Source organism: Anolis carolinensis, chromosome 1 (assembly GCF_035594765.1).
Source record: "Anolis carolinensis isolate JA03-04 chromosome 1, rAnoCar3.1.pri, whole genome shotgun sequence".
NCBI lineage: Eukaryota > Metazoa > Chordata > Lepidosauria > Squamata > Dactyloidae > Anolis > Anolis carolinensis.
This window is the reverse complement of record NC_085841.1, coordinates 185,923,621-185,940,014: the sequence shown is the minus strand read 5'-3', so window position 1 is coordinate 185,940,014 and position 16,394 is coordinate 185,923,621. Positions and strand designations below refer to the sequence as shown.

Here is a 16,394-nt window from a genome sequence, read left to right as displayed (position 1 = left end):
CTTACTAAAGTTAACAAAGCCTGCTAATTTCTGTCATTTTGCTGGGATTTTCTTGTGGAGGGGGCAGCTATTCCAGCCAATGTTAATATATAAGGATCAAAAAGACCCTATAGTGATTCTTCTTGTTGCTATTGTTTTAACAAAAATTGATCTAAAGAAGGAGATGTAAGTACCGTAATTCAGATAATATATTCATGGATTTGTTTAGGGCATTTCACTGCCATAAAATAGTATAAACCTGAATTCAGCTGTGAATAGAAAATGGGTCCCTCAAGAGTATTTGTTGGTTTTTAACGTTTTGGCTCATGCAGGTTAATCTTTTAGTCATTGTTAAACAAGAATCGCCCTCCAGACAATGATGTCAAGGAAATTTTGTGTTCAATCAATGACTACAGTCAGCAAGAAACCTTTGAATAATCTGTCAGACCTTGTTCTGAAAACAGCCAAAGAATTGTAGTATGCATACATTCTTGATTTAACCAATCTGCAACAGCTGCCACAATTTCTCCCGCAGAGCTCATTATATGGAATTTTTAGGAGCTTAGTCTTTCTTGTATGATACCATTCCAGATATGTCCTATTGTCTCCTTTGCTCTAAAAATCTGTTACAGTGAAACCTTTTATGGCACCAGCTTGGTGCTGAATGTGTGTGAGCTTTCATGTGTCTTAGAACATTTCCCTCTACAGAAAAATGAAAAATAATTAATTATCTGATGCACCAAAGTTTGTGTGGACTAACATGTGGGAAAAATGGCTAATCACTTTGTCCTGAGGACTATAGGAATTCAAATATGTTCCTCCAAAGGCAGTATTATTATGTTCTGGAGATGCAAGAAGGGCACTCTGAAGACAAGGAGTAAGAAAGTCCATTGGAAATAGTATCTGCAGAAGATTGCATGAACTACAAGAAATATCCTACATCTAGCAAAAGGAGTTGCATAGACAGTATTCCTAGACCACACACATGCCAATAGATCAGAAATGTCTCTGGGTTGGAAAGAGGCAGTTGTAAAATTTATTCCAATCAGCCCCCTCCAAGTCAGTTCAGAACCTTTTCATATTGGTTGGTTCCAGTGGGTTTACTGACCCATAAGTAACATTATATATTGGACACATTATGTGAAACTCACATTCAAATGCTTGGGACACTCTTGCACAGAGGTAGCAAACTGGCACAGTAGCAACAGGCATCAACATTGTGTGATACCATTTGCTGATCTTTCATCTTCCTACAATGAATCCAGCAGCAGCTATTGATAGGCAATGTCCATAAATAATCACTAACTTGGCCACATTCCCAGGACTTACTTGGTATGGTAAGTTCTGATGCTTCTCTGGTGGCCTCCTCCATGCGCCTCTTGCTAGAAAGACATTTAAAAATGTTTGTTAACTTAAGTGTCACCATTGCATTATGACAGTGGTTGTGCAAAGATGTCCATGACAGCAAGTTACCACTATCCTATGCCATGGGGAACAGCAAGGAATAGCAGCAAGTGTGCAGCAAAGTTCTGGATACAGAGAGCCCAGAGTAGGCTTAAGTGCAACAGCAATCCTTTGGAGTGATACAAATACAAGACAGCAGGTATAGTTTGTATACATGTCCTCCTAACAGTTTCCCATAGGCAACTAGTACCCCTCTGTGCCAGCACAACTAGGCAGGCCTTCAGTCCAACCCAGTGCACCTCTTTTTTTCTTATGGAACCCCAGGAGGTGCCTGAACTGTCACATGCTGACACAGTGTGCCTCCAGCAAATGGATAGATGATACCAACAGTTCTGATCAGGCTTTGCTGAGGCTTACCCTGCTCTGCAACAGAGCTGTAAAGAGATGGTACTAGATGATAATATGTGTGGCAAAGAGAAGAAGGAAATCCATGCACATAATTTGGGATCTTAGATCTGCCTTTACCAAAAGGAGGAATGTGTGGCCTGGAACAAAGCTACAGGTCAGTAGAATTTGTGCTTCTTTAATAGGTGAGATGCCTGTCCAGAGTATGCCATGCCTGTTTGGGATGCCATCCTTATTCCTACCCCTTCTTATTTTTAGCAAATAACAATGAACCACATCTTAGTCAATTAGCTATTCACACTCTTGCACATCTTTTCCCTTACATGTTTTTATTATGGGTCTTCTTTCAGAAAGTAACTCACTGTCTCAAAGGTACCTTCGTCCATGTTTGATGAACCTGTAGGGTGGTAAAAAAAAAAAATAGAAAAAAAGACACTAAAGAAACAAACAAAATGATTTCTAAGAAAAAAACAGAAATGTGCCTATAGGGTTTGTTTCAGGAAATAATTGGTAAAGAAGATGTAGAAATTTGCCAATATAATTGTGTGGCAGCGAGAATTATAATAGCAAAATCTTGTAAGGGAAAAAAGAATTACTGTATATACTTGAGTATAAGTCTAGTTTTTCAGCCCTTTTTAAGGGCTGAAAAAGCTCCCCTTGGTTTATACTCGAGTGAGGGTCTTGGCCAGCTTCTATTCAGGTCAGCTTATACTTGAGTATATAGTATTCAGAGTTGGACAGTCATATCTTATTAAAGTCTTATTATTATCTTAAATTACAGTTTTATATAAATATTAAAAAACATTTAACCTACTAGTGCCTCAAATAATAATCTATTTAATTTTTGAAATTGACTCGTAGCTGCTGCATTTCTCACCCTCGTCTTATACTCAAGTCAATAAGTTTTCCCAGTTTTTGTGGTAAAATTAGGTGCCTCGGCTTATATTCGGGTCGGCTTATACTCGAGTATATACGGTACTTATTAAGGGATTGGAGAAGAAAGTTAGTTGAGTGCCTTCAAATGGCCAAGATCTCCAATGGCATAAGGTTGCATACATGTCCTCCTAGCAAGTTTCCTACTAGGAAATGAAGAAGAGTTCACTAGAAAATTGAGACTTGCCTTTGGGTATTTTAAAAAGAAGACAAAAATACATTTTGAAATATAATGATATAATGATAAGGACAGTTTTTTGTTAGATGCTAGTTCCATATGGTGAGGTGTCAGAAGTCATGAAGATGGTTCACACAGGTAGGAATGGGGGGGGGGGGGGGATTGGTGAAATAATATTTGTGTTTGATTGAATTTCATAGATTGTATTCTCTTTTCACACACACACACACACACACACACACACATTGTTCCAAAGCTCCAGTTGATTTGCCAGTAGTTCATATGTCGAATCCACAACATAGAAGAGAAATGATGACCAGATCTATGACATCATCCTCTTTTATGCATTCTCTGAATGATCATAAATAAGAAGTTATTTTTTTCTGATAGAGCAGTAATCCAAACCCTATCATTCTAACTGCTTAATGAAAGATCTGGCGTGATCTTTCATTAAGCATAATTTTGCTGCCCTTGCCATTTTGCTTCAATAGCAACCTTTCTGAAGGAAATGGTACTATAAATGGGAACAAATGCTGCGTCAAGCATGGGCCTTTTGTCAAAATCTTGGAGTTGCCTTTTTCTATAATTGCATGGCTCTGCACATGCTGACTGGGGAGCTACAAAGTCTCAATTTGAATTAAGCTCTGAAAATCCCACTTTCATGACAATGGTTCTTCTTTAATAAACTTCCTGATGATTCATGCTGATGCTGAAATATATTACTTCAATCCAGAAGGCTATAATTGAGTTCCATTTAATTTCCCTAATTCCAAGAAATTAGTCCCCATCTGTCAAATTAAATGATATGCTAAAGTGGATAAAATTTTACTCTCTCCATCTTCATTACTATAATAAACACCTTCTTTTGAAGAGCATTTATTCATTATTAGAATGTTTTCTGCACAACAAGAGACGCATGACCAGGAGGAATAAATATGTAGTCTAAAAATAAACCTAGAAAGAGTAATCAGACCCAAGGTATGTACTAGCAACTGCTGGAAAAAAACATTAGCCATTCTTTATATATCTCTACGTGGATATTCAAAGAAAGAAAACATTTTTTCAGACATCAAGTACATTATTTGTAATGCATTCACAACGATTTTCTCCCTATGAGCTAATTTGGGGGTTTCCTCCCAACTAGAAAACTTGGTAGGATTATGAGATGACCTCCACACAATGTTCCTTTTGACTGCTAGTATATTCTCCCACACCCTCTCCATCCTACATCTGTTCTGCTGCTCTCCTGCTGAAATCATTTTCTAAGCTAAGAATTCAAAGACCCAGTGTTATTAGTCTGGAGTATCAGTAGGCAAAAGGATTTGTAGCACCTTGAAGACTAACTTGAAGTTGGAAGCATAGGCTTTTGTAGACTACAGATTTCATTATACCAACCTGCTATTCTGCTTCATATATGTTGTCATAGCTAATGGATACATGCCGAATTGAGCACCTTCACTATCCCATCCATAGCACAATTGTGTTGATTCCATCATCTTCTCATAACCACATCTTCCTGCTCTACTGTGGTTCTTTATTTAAAAGATTGGTACAATTGCACAATATTGACATTTTGAAATTGTAAACAAGAGCACATATGTATAAAAGAAAAGTAAAACTCATCTTAGGAATAGCTAAGAGGAAGATGGAGAGGAGGAAAATCCAGCTCCTTGACATCACGTTCCCACCAGCATGCTGACACACAAGCAGAAACATCTGCTTCCTCAAATGTGTGGGTTCCAGGCCAAAATTTGGTTTTTTTTAAAAAAAATCCTGAAATCTTTCAGACCCCCAAAATATGGGATTTGGGGCCAGATTGCAGTGTTTCAACCAGGAGTGCCCCATAGCTCTCCACAACGCTAATGGGACCAAGGAAGGTAACTTTTGGCAATAGTTTATAGACCAAGTGTGCTATAAAAGTGGCCTCCGTAGATGAATGGAAAGTCAATGTGTAGCCTGGAAAGCAACTGACATTCTGTCCATGTCAATGGGATACACCCTACAAAGAGAAAGAAAAAGCCTTTATCCTCTATAGAGGATGTTGTTGTGAAAGCTTAGTGAACTACCAAGAAGAAGAAAAAGCACAGTGATATCATTTTATATGTGTGAGAGATCACACATTTTAAAGAAATCTGTCCCAAAGGGTTGGAGGTTCAAATAATTTGGAGTGTTATGGCCAGAATATACAAAGACTTGCAATGGGAAGTAATTTTACAACATTATTTAAAAAGTTTACAGATAGCTAGGAAGAAGATCCTTTGTATTTCTGAACATTCGCCATATTGGATGTACCTTTGTTAAGGAAGAAATAATGTTGTACTTGTGAACAGAGCTTGGCCATGTGTCAGGATCTTCCTCAACTCAAGGCTGTGCAGCCAGGGAAGGGAAACTTAAAATCTTTATCAACAAAACATTTTAATGGGAATTCTCCTATCACCAGTATATGGAAAATGGGAAGCCAGACTCTGCTGTCAAACACAAAACCTCCCTCCTCTGCTTCTCCTCCCAGGCTAGAGTTATCTTATTTTTTAAGAGAGAGAGAGACAAGAAGGGAATGTTTTCAAAAGGGAAAGGAGAGTGAGTGAGAGAAGCCCTTACAAGCCAGGAAGAAGAAAAAGATTGTATGAGTGGAAGGGGAAGAAAAAGAGAGACTCTTGCAAATTTGCAAGATTTATTATTATTACTACTATTATTGCATGAATATGTTGTCGAAGGCTTTCATGGCTGGGATCACAGGGTTGTTGTATGTCTTTTGGGCTCTGTGGCCATGTTCCAGATGGATGCCTGCTATGGATGCCTGCCATAGATGTGGGCGAAATGTCAAGAGAGAATACTTCTGGAACATGGCTACACAGCCCGAAAGACATACAACAACATTGCATGAATAGTTTGAGTCAAAAGGGAGGGAATGAGGGAAAGGAGATATATTTCATTTCCTCCTTGTTTGTATAGCTCTCTTTCAAACCCACCCAATTTCCTAAACTTGCAGAGGAGAGAAAATCTAAACTAGGGATATCCCTTTTCCCCTTCAAGTTCCTGGTCAAATGAGTTTTCATTCTAGTGGGGAAGAAGCAATATTTATTCCACTCCTCCCCATATTTATTCCACTCCTCTTTACAAAAGAAAATGAAGCCCTACTTTTGCATAAATCAGCAGCAGAAGGTGTGTATTTCTTTTTATTCCCAAGGAAACAAAAATAGGGTGGAGTTTTTTGGGGGCAGAGGGAGGTTTTAAAAACCCTTTTCTGGCTCCTTTTAGAGTTTGAAAAAGAGAGAAATAAAAGAGGTGGGAAAGGGGAGGTGAAAAGAAACCAAAGCTTTTTTTAGTGGGGCCTTGCTTGCATTTCTTCCTTGGGCAAATGCATGCCCCAAAGCTTGTAATTAATATATTGATTTTCCTCCATGCAATACATTGATTTTATATATGAATTTTCCCCTCACGTGTTTGCAAGTCCCTGCAAATCCTATATAGATATAAGTATCTATAGAGAGAGATGTCTAAATAGATATATATGAATATAGATATATAGGGCTTGCAAATATTACAGGGGGTAAATGCACACACACATAAAGAGAGAGATGTCTAGATAGATATAAACATAGATAAATAGGGCTTGCAAATATTGCAGGAGGAAATGCATATATATAGAGAGAGGATTTGCAAACATTTCAGGGGGAAATGCATATGTGAAATTAGCATATATAATTATAGATCTATATCTAACTTTGCATTGTTTATATAGGCATTGAATGTTTGCCTGTTACTATGTTAGAAGCCAGCCTAAGTCCCATGGGGAGATAGGGTGGGATACAAATGAAGTTATTATTATTATTATTATTATTATTATTATTATTATGTTATTGTTGATACCATATTGCTTTTGTTGACTCTACTTTTCCACTTACAGAGCTAGTTTACTGTTTTTCTTTGAAATACGGTAAATATTCAAAAACATTTAACCTACTGATGCCTCAATTAATGTAATTTTATTGGTATCTATTTTTATTTTGAAATTTACCAGTAGCTTCTACATTCCCCACCCTCAGCTTATACTCAAGTCAGTTTTTTGTGGTAAAATTAGATGTGTCAGCATATATTCGGGTCAGCTTATACTCAAGTATATATGGTATGTTTTTCAATGTAGCTGAAATAACTGCAACATTTGTGTTAGTAATTGTATTCAATCTGATTTTAGAAAGTCTTCAAGCATAAAATATTAGTGCTTGCCTTTTTCAGGTTAGAAAAATCCCTCCCTTTTAAATGATACGTCTACAGTTGCTCATTCTCAGCTACACAAGTAGAGGAAACCAATCAAACTAGTGCTACAAGATTTCAGTTCCTTCCTCCCTCTCAAGCAACCCTTCTCGGCAGGAAAATAAAAACCCCTATGTCCAAACAATAATGAGATCCAAGTTTCTTCTTTCTTGTCATATCCCCCTTCTAAGCAGGCAAAGAAAACCACTTTCCTGAAATGATGAGATTCAAGTTTCTTCTCCCCTCAAATGTTCCCCCTTTAAGCAGGCAAAGGTATTTTCCTCCAAATGACAATAAGATTCAAGTTTTTTCCTCCCTACCATGTTCCCCTTTTGAAGCAGGCAAAGGAAACCTCTTCCTTCCATCAACGTTAGGAGTGCAGTTACTTTCTTTGTATACCCCCAACTTAGACATGCAAAGGAAAACCTGTCCAGCTTTTCTTCCCACTCAAATCTCCAAATAGCTTCATTATCTCACTTCGCTTTCCTTGGTTCCCCACCTTACTCAACTGCATGTGTGTTGAGAGAGTTATGTATTGAGGCTTAGATTCTATTCATTTATTTCTGGAGAAATGCAGTAAATCTGAAATGTTATGAAATGGGGCAGCAGAAATTATGTCTTACCTGTAATATAATTTCCCACTTATTATGTAACTTTGAAAATGGGAATTCATTATACACTTTTTTAAAAAGCTAAAAAGAATGTGTTACTACCAAATGATAGCTGCAAAGCAGCAAAAAAGCAGTGTAGTGTACACAGTAGGCTTGTGCAATTTGGCTAAACCTCTATCCGCTTCTGCTATCCGGATACCGGTAGACCCCCATATCTGTTTTCGCACAACTCCCAAAAATGAGTAGGTAGCCAGATAGCTATTTTTGATCCGTAGCCAAAAACTGTGGCTAGATCCGGCCCATTGGCAGCAATGGGGAACTTACAAGTCTCCCCTTTCAGTTCCTGGGAGCCTTTCCTTTTTTCCTTCAAGAGAGCCTGGGTGTCAGCAACAGGGTTAACAGGGTTAAGAAAGCACCCTATCCGGGCGTGCTTAATATTCTTCATTAAGACCTAGAATAAAACCATCATAGTTACTCTTTTTGAGATCCTTTCCCTTCTTGCTGTAGTGGAGACCAGGTTTAATGCTTTGTTAAAGCTGTTTCTTTCTACTCTAAAGGAGACAGGCTGCAGGCGCACACACTCTCTCCCTGCATGCAGCATTTAAGGAGGTGTCACACTACCCAGGATAGAAAGAGCAATCGACCTGGAGCTATCTCCCTGGGCTTCCTTTTAAAAACCCTCTTTTTTTCTCTACTGCAAGCCCTGTCTGGTATGGGCACACTTCAATCTCCGGGTTTAATGCTTCCTTAAAGCCGTTTCTTACTTTCTAGAGGAGAGGTAACTAGATGATAATAGTTTTCAGGGAATGAGGGTTTTCTGTTTGTTTGCTGTGATTTATTATTGTTGTTGTTATTACTATTATTATCTTTTAAAAGTATTTGAAGGAGAGGAAGGGAAGGAGAAAAAAAGCTAAAAGTGTGACTCTCCCAAACCCCCAAATGCACGCGTGCACCCAATCACCCATCCTCACGCATCCCCAACTCCCAGTCAGTTCCACTAAATTAAAAGATTAAAAGAATCAAGAAAATAATTTTTTTTAAAAAAAAGATTAAACTGTGGGGCCGAATAGGGGAGGAGGAGCCAAGATCGGCTGCTGTGTGGTCCCATTTTGGACAGGAATCCATAACGGCTGGGCTCTTGCCATTGTGGGCACCCAAACAAACAAAAAATGTCTGATTGGCCAAAGGAAATGGCTAAAAACGAATCCAGACTCAAGCCTAGTACACAGGTCTCTGAGCAGAGAAAACAGAGTCTCTCTTATTTAGGCAAATTCCATTTTACTCGGTTTTCTGATGGTGTGATTAAATAGATATATTTTTATATTCTGACTGCAGCCAGAGAAAGAGTAACAGCCTCCAAACTGTACCTTAGGGAAGATTATCTGATGAGATTGCTTTTGCGGTACTATATTAACTATGAGAGCATCTATATACAGAAGAGTTTTCACCTTAAAATAATGAAAAGCCTTCTAGGGCCAAACACAACCAAACACATAAGTAAATAATATGTGGGGATCCTAATTCTGCTTTTCAAGAAATATTAGTTGAGCGTCTTCAAATCTTCCCTGCAATTGTGGCTCTATAACCTTTGGCTATGTTATTAATTCTGTGAAAGGATAAATGCTTTTTGTGGCTAACACCAATGACACATGTTCCAAAACCACTTCTTAGGTCAAACCTGAAGCATTTTATAGCTTATTCATTGTTGGTAGCCTAGAAAAACAAACTGTGCTTAAGCTCTATGATGGGAGTTGGGTCAGGGGAAAGTACCAGGTCCTCTCAAAGGTAAGGATGTGCTTGTGAAAGTAATTATGGGTTTGGAGATAAGGAGAGTGAAAGGACAAGGGAGTAACAATAACAAATTATACCAACAGCTTGTTCCTATTGGAAATATAAAATTTTCAGTGTATGAAGAATACAGCAAGCATGGGGATTTATAGCCAATGGAACACTCAATCAGACATGTTAAGATGAAAGATGTCAACGACAGTATACATCTCTTAACAAGGCTGTAGCCAACACCCCCACCCACAAAACCTTTCAAGTTTTTTTTTATTAAAAAAAATCTGGTTTACTCAAGAATTTTAACTGGTTAACCAAATCCCCATGAGTGTCCACTGAAGTTTATCAATAGAGTCTGATTTCTAAATTATTTTGTGTTATGGAACTACTCTTCATGATTCGCTAAAAAAATAGTTTCAACCCCCCCCCCCCCCCCCACACACACACACACACACACACCCAGGTCTATGGCCCTGTCTGTTAACAAAGTCTCTAGAAAAAAAATTGTGTTTTGCCAGGCAAGGAAATTGGCATCCTACCTTTCGACAGAAGCATTGGCAATGGTAATCCATGCAACAGTCACCACTAGGTTTGATTATTGTAATGCCTTATATGCCGGCCTTCCTAAGACAAAAAGATCCGAATGGTCCAAAATGCGGCGGCCAGGCTGCTAGCGGGATCATCTATAAGATCCCATATTACACCGATTCTGAAACAACTGCATTGGCTACCAATAGAACATTGGATCTCTTACAAGACACTGATCCTGACATTTAAAGCTCGAAATGGCCAAGGACCATTATATCTTAGGGACCTCCTCATTCCTTTTTTTCATCAGTGGTCACCTCGATCCTCCCAGAAAAATCTCCTATACGTACTGGGCCCTAGGGAGGTACACCTGGAAGCTACAAGGCATAGAGCCTTTTTGATCTATGCTCCAATTCTGTGGAACTCATTGCCTCCATATGTTAGAGCAATGTCGGAGTTGTGACCTTTTGGAAAAGCGCTCAAGACGTGGCTGTTTGGTTGTGCATTTGAGTAGATCAGATCTAGTTTGCCAAATAGTCACTGTTGAATGTTTTTATGTTGAATGTTTTTATATTAAATTGTAAGTCGCTCAGAGCACTCTGGTGGAGAGCGACTAATTAAGAAATAAAGTGAAGTGAAGTGAAGTATTTTTGTTTTCCTTGTATAATAGTCAAACCCAAAATCACTTACTGAACATGTGTGAACAGCAAAACAGAAAGGAGAAAGGAGGCTACCCCAATTTACCAGCTACCCTGGCATGCTGAAAAATATCCCATATATCATTGCATAATAGTCACCATCGCGTAATAGCCACACACACCCCTTTTTGCGGTGCCAAAATTGTATTTTTGTTTTCCTCGCACAATAGTCAAACCCACAGTTAACAGATGTGACTATTATGCAAGTGAGTGACCCTCCGTTGCTCGGAGGAGAATGGTGGATGGGTAGATAGCAGCCAAGGGAGGCCCCGTAACTGCAAGATTATTTCTTCACATAATAGTAGCACCCTCCTGCCCCACCCCTCAAAAAAAGGGTGGGCAAATGTGACTATTATGCGATCTTTAAATTTCATAATCAAAATGAAAATCATAAGAAAGTGGAAGATGTTGAAAGAAAAAAACAGTCATCCTAGGGTACATATTGGAAGTTGTTTCTGGGAGATTCAAAGTGTTTTTCTTTACTGGTTCAAGGCTTACCTGACCTGGTTGTTTCATTTCATATACACATAATGTTTCTTTTAAATTAAGAATTCGCTGAAACATGATGAGGTACTCTTCTTTTTTGAGGCTTTGGAGGCTTTCCTCATTCTTTCAATTTTATTTTTTGCCTCTAGTACCAAATAAAAAAAGAAGTAAAGCCCAGGAACACATCTACTTTGTTAACTGTGATGTAAGTATACTTGAATTTAGTTACAAAGGCCAGCCCTGCCATTAAATCAAGTGAGGCAGCCACCTCAGATAGCATTAAGCTATCATAAAAATACAGATACTTGTACTATATTTGTTACATTAGATAGTAAAATAACCAGGCTGGCCTGGCAGAGGAGGGGCTATGTTCGTTGAGTTAGTTTGGGTAGAATTTGCTTAGAATTTAATTAGAATGTACTCGCTTCTAATGCTCACCTTTTTTGACTAAACGCCTTCCCAAAATTTGGGTGTGCATTAGTTTCACATAATATGGTAAATACTTTTTTGGGTTTCAGGGTTTTGAAAATTGAGATGCACATTAGAGCCGACGGCGCATTAGACTCGAGTAAATACAGTACTTCATCGTAGGCTTGTAACTCTTCCATGACAGTGGGGTAATGAACTTACTTTGGGTTTTAATACGAACTTTAAAAGATATCTCCAAAGTGCTGAACCCTATTCCCAAAATAGGATCAGTACATTGGATAGATTTTTAAAGTTCAGACGAAAACCCAGAGTGGATTTCACTGACATGGGAGCCTCCGGATGCTACTGTCAATCACTGCACTGCCCCAGGCAGTAAAATGTCATGGGCCAGGCCTGAGACACATAAACAAAGCATAAACATTACTGCAGGAAACTTTGGCTTCCAGCCATCAGAGCAAACCAGTTTCTTATTATGCAGACCATTTTTAGGCCACATTTATCCACACTAATATTCAGCAGCCTCTTCATAGTCCATTGCTCAGGCATCTTTAACCGTACCGGTTGCAGTCTGTTAAGTTAAAGTATATAAATATCTTATTCGGAAAAGTGATATCTTTGGCAACTGTTATGTTCATGCATTTTTTAACGCGAGCACTTGTATTGATCTGAACAGAAATGCCTTCTATGTACAGTATGTCAACTGTAATAGTGGCTATCCCAATTCCTAAGCATTACTGGCAGGTCTTCCTTCTTCTCTTGTATGCTGTCAAAAATCATAGTGACAGAATGCCCCTCTTTCCAGTTACTGTCATCTGATTTTGACACTGAAAACATGATAACGTTTCGGCCATGAATCATCCGAGACCAAAGTGCCCTCCTCTAGTCACTCGCATGAGATGCGTTTCCTTGTTTCCAGCAGAAAGGATGGCAGCATTACATCTGTCAGTGTCACCGCAGAGTCATTCACAGAGAGCACCAGGGTCTGCCGAGGTCTGGGAGAAAGGGAAGTGAAAGAGATACGGACCGAGAACAGAAATTGGAAGTCATTTTAACAGATGGCAACTTGTTGAAAGCTGGACCCGGAGGAGCAGTTCACTTGACAAAATATAAAATTGGTTTTGGCTACATGACAAGTCAAATGTTCATTACCGCAGGCTGAGTGGTTTTCTGATTGGGATGGGAAAAGATTGCACACTGCATTGGAGGCTTAGCTGAAAACCAAGCTGGCCAGCAGGGGAGGCATTTAGAAAGGTCCCTTCGGGTGTTTTAGATGACATGTGATTATCACTCACAGAAACGCCCTGATAACTCACTCGATTTTTTATTATTATTTTATGCATCAGCAATGTCATCATTAGCAATTATGGGCACAATCCTATACTGAAGATCCGCCGGCAAGGAAAAGAGAAGAAGCTGCCTTCTGCTGAGACAATTTGCCCAATATTAGCAGCTTTGAAAGATGTGCCTATAAAAAGGAAAAGAGGGAGGAAAGGAATGTAGCCTCAATTTTAAGACTGTGTTAGCCAGTGCTTTTGTAACCATAAATCCATATCTTTAGATACAGTGTTAAGTGGTATTAAAACTTCAGGTTATAAAGTACACTTATACAGTTGTGCGAGTAGGACAGGATGTAATAAGATCCAAAAAGATGCGAACCATGTCCCTTGCCCTACTTTTTCAAAGGGCTGAATGAGGTGACCTTTAAAGTGTAGATGTATGGAAGCAATCAATCTGCTTGCCAAAAGTCAAAACTTTCTCTGAGAAGATTCTTTTTGCCATGTGTGCAGTAGAGAGAACTCTTGTATGAATATATACAATGCTCCGTTCAGCCATTGTCTTTGTTCATACCCATTAATGGATTGGAATTTGGGAATATAATTCAGTGCAACAGTTTCTGGTCTTCCTTTGTAATTTCTGTGTTTCAGGACTGCCACCCATAAATCCCTTACTCTAAGTACAAGCAGGAGCCCCTGGTGGCACAATGGGCTAAACCGCTGAGCTGCTGAACTTGCTGACTGAAAGGTCAATGGCTCAAATTCGGGGAGTGGGGTGAGCTCCCACTGTTAGCCCCAGCTTCTGCCAACCTAGCAGTTCGAAAACATGCAAATGTGAGTAGATCAATAGGTGCCGCTCCAGCGGGAAGGTAATGGCGCTCCATGCAGTCATGCCGGCCACATGACCTTGGAGGTGTCTATGGACAATGCTGGTTCTTCAGCTTAGAAACAGAGTTGAGCACCAACTCCCAGAGTCGGACACAACTAGACTTAATGTGGGAGGAAAACCTTTACCTTTACCTAAGTACAGGCAGTCCCCAAGTTACAGACATCCAACTTACAAATGACTCATAGTTAAGAATGGGGGTGAGACAACAGGAAATGAGAGGAATCTATCCCTCAGAAAGGAAACCCACTCTTCAAAGTGATTTCATGGGGAAAAGCTGTCTCAGCTGAAGCTTTCTCGCCAATCCTTATTTCTGTAACAAGCCCATTTTTTCACAGTCCAATTACAAGGACATAAAGTGAGGTGAAATCTTCCAAACAGGCACAGGCAGCAAACCAAACACCACATGGGCATTAACTCTTCCCTAGGCTATCCAAAGCTAATATATACAGGGTGTCCCAAAAATGTATACACACTTTAAAAGCTGACTGCTTAATTATTGTTGTTGTTTTTTCAGGTTAAACCCATTAGAATTAATAATGGAAGTCAGACTAAGCTTTGAACAAAGGAAATTCATTTCAAAATGCTACTGCAGGTGTGAAAACATAGTTGAAGTGCAAAGACAATTTAGGAGGGAGTTTCAAAGAGATCCACCAACACGACTTAGCATTAGTTGAATTAGAGAAAAGTTTGAATCCGATGGAACTGTTCAAAATGTCCATGAGAAACGTTCTGGAAGGCCATGGATATTGACAAACTCCACAAAGGAAGAAAGAGTACTGGGAACATATCACTGAAGCCCAAGAAAATCTATGAGACAAGTGAGGCATGAGGTAGGTATCTCAAAACACATTTTGAAGGGCTGTCAATGGAAAAGTTACATTCCAAGATTAGTCCATGCTATTAATGAATATGATTCAGACTGAAGAGTTGAGTATTGCAAGTGGTACTTGGCATTATATGTAGAGAAGGCACACTTTCCAACAAAGATTGTGTGGAGTGATGAGGCTACATTCAAATTAGATGGTTTAATAGTTCAACTCAACTCTTGACAGCACTTCAAAATGAGTTGGGCAGACATTTTTGAGATACCTACCTCATGACTGGCTTGTCTCACAGAGACTCTAAAAACCTGCTGGGTCCACATAAGAGACCTGGGGGGTTGTCTACAAGTGCACAACAACCCAGTTGCAATTCAGAGTATTTTGTCTTGGGGCTGCCCCGGTTTGGGGGTGATTGACTCACCATGATGGGAGTTGCAGTTCCCCCACATCCAGAAAGCTCCATGACCCCCACCAATGATGGAACTGGACCAAACTTGGCACACATACCCATCATAAAGGTAAGTCTAGTGTGTCTGACTGGGGGTTGGTGCTCATCTCCATTTCTAAGCTGAAGAGCCGGCATTGTCCGTAGACATCTAGGTCATGTGGCCAGCATGACTGCATGGAGTGCTGTTACCTTCCCACTGAAGTGGTACCTATTGATCTACTCACATTTGCATGTTTTTAAATTGCTATACCCATCATACCCAACTTTAAATACTGCTGGGATTTTGGGGACAGAGAATGATGGGAGATTTTTGGTTCACCCGCATCCAGAGAGCCCTGTGAACTGCACTGATGATAGATCTTGACCAAACTTGGCACACATACCCATAATGACCAACTTTGACTACTGGTGCATTTTGAGGGCAATGACATGATGATGGAAGATACTCTCACCCATAATCAAAGCATCCTATAAACCCCACTGACAACAGATCTGGATTAAACTTGGCACATATACCCATCATGACCAACTTTAATTACTAGTGCAGTGTGGGGGTAGTGACAGAGGATGATGGGACTAACAGCCCACCCATATCCTTATGCATTTTCTATTGGGACCATTCATAAAATCCAAACACAAACAAAGACTCTTTCTAATGTTCATTCTTAGAAAAATTCCTTATTATTATCATCATCATCATATTTATTTTTATCCTATTTTTTCTCTCCATATGAAGACTCCAAGGGGCTAACCCTAACCCAGGAGTGGGTACCTAAGCTAGTAATATTATTGAGACTCAGTTGCATTACCCCTTTAAGAAGGTAAACCCTTAAGCCTCCCAGGCCGATTTCTCAATGAGGCTCTGGGAAGCCAAGGAGATAGAGATACAGGATTATTTGCAAGTAAACAATCTGTGGGTAGTAGCATGAAAATGAAAGTGTCACCACGAGGCATAGGTCGGCTGAGGCTTTTATAGGATTTCCAAGTACATTTCACACCTCCAAACATCCTCTTTTCCCATGATATTCCCTTTTATCCTGCATATATGGTACTTTCATCAGTTGTTTATCAAAATAGTTTGAATAGGCAATTTCCCCACAATTTCCCAATTACAATCATTCAATATATCAAACACCATTTGGATTTCCTGTGTCCTGTTTGAGGTTCTCATTTGGTTGAATCAGTTAAAATCAAAATACCATTTCTGTTTTGAATTTTCCTACATCTAAGACTTGCTTCTAGGGTTTATAGCCCTGCCTGCCTATGTGAGTTTTA

At 39.3% G+C, this 16,394-nt stretch overlaps 2 long non-coding RNA genes across 4 annotated transcripts in view; one reads left to right on the top strand and one right to left on the bottom strand.

Annotated features, from left to right (window-relative positions):
* Window positions 1-16,310, top strand: part of LOC134293730 (uncharacterized) — a 28,693-nt gene extending 12,383 nt beyond the window's left edge. Inside the window, exons 3-4 of one of the 2 annotated variants that reach the window (XR_010000697.1) lie at window positions 11,408-11,463; window positions 12,607-16,310. This is a non-coding gene — a long non-coding RNA (uncharacterized LOC134293730). Of the gene's footprint in view, window positions 1-11,407; window positions 11,464-12,603 lie in introns of both variants that reach the window. The other variant, XR_010000696.1, reaches the window with a different exon arrangement.
* LOC134293729 (uncharacterized) overlaps window positions 1-16,394 on the bottom strand; it is a 55,276-nt gene that overhangs the window by 8,809 nt on the left and 30,073 nt on the right. The window contains exons 1-3 of one of the 2 annotated variants that reach the window (XR_010000694.1): window positions 7,474-9,981; window positions 2,112-2,185; window positions 1,309-1,361 (exon numbers count right to left, since the gene is read on the bottom strand). This is a non-coding gene — a long non-coding RNA (uncharacterized LOC134293729). Of the gene's footprint in view, window positions 1-1,308; window positions 1,362-2,111; window positions 2,186-7,473; window positions 9,982-16,394 lie in introns of those variants that run through there. The other variant, XR_010000695.1, reaches the window with a different exon arrangement.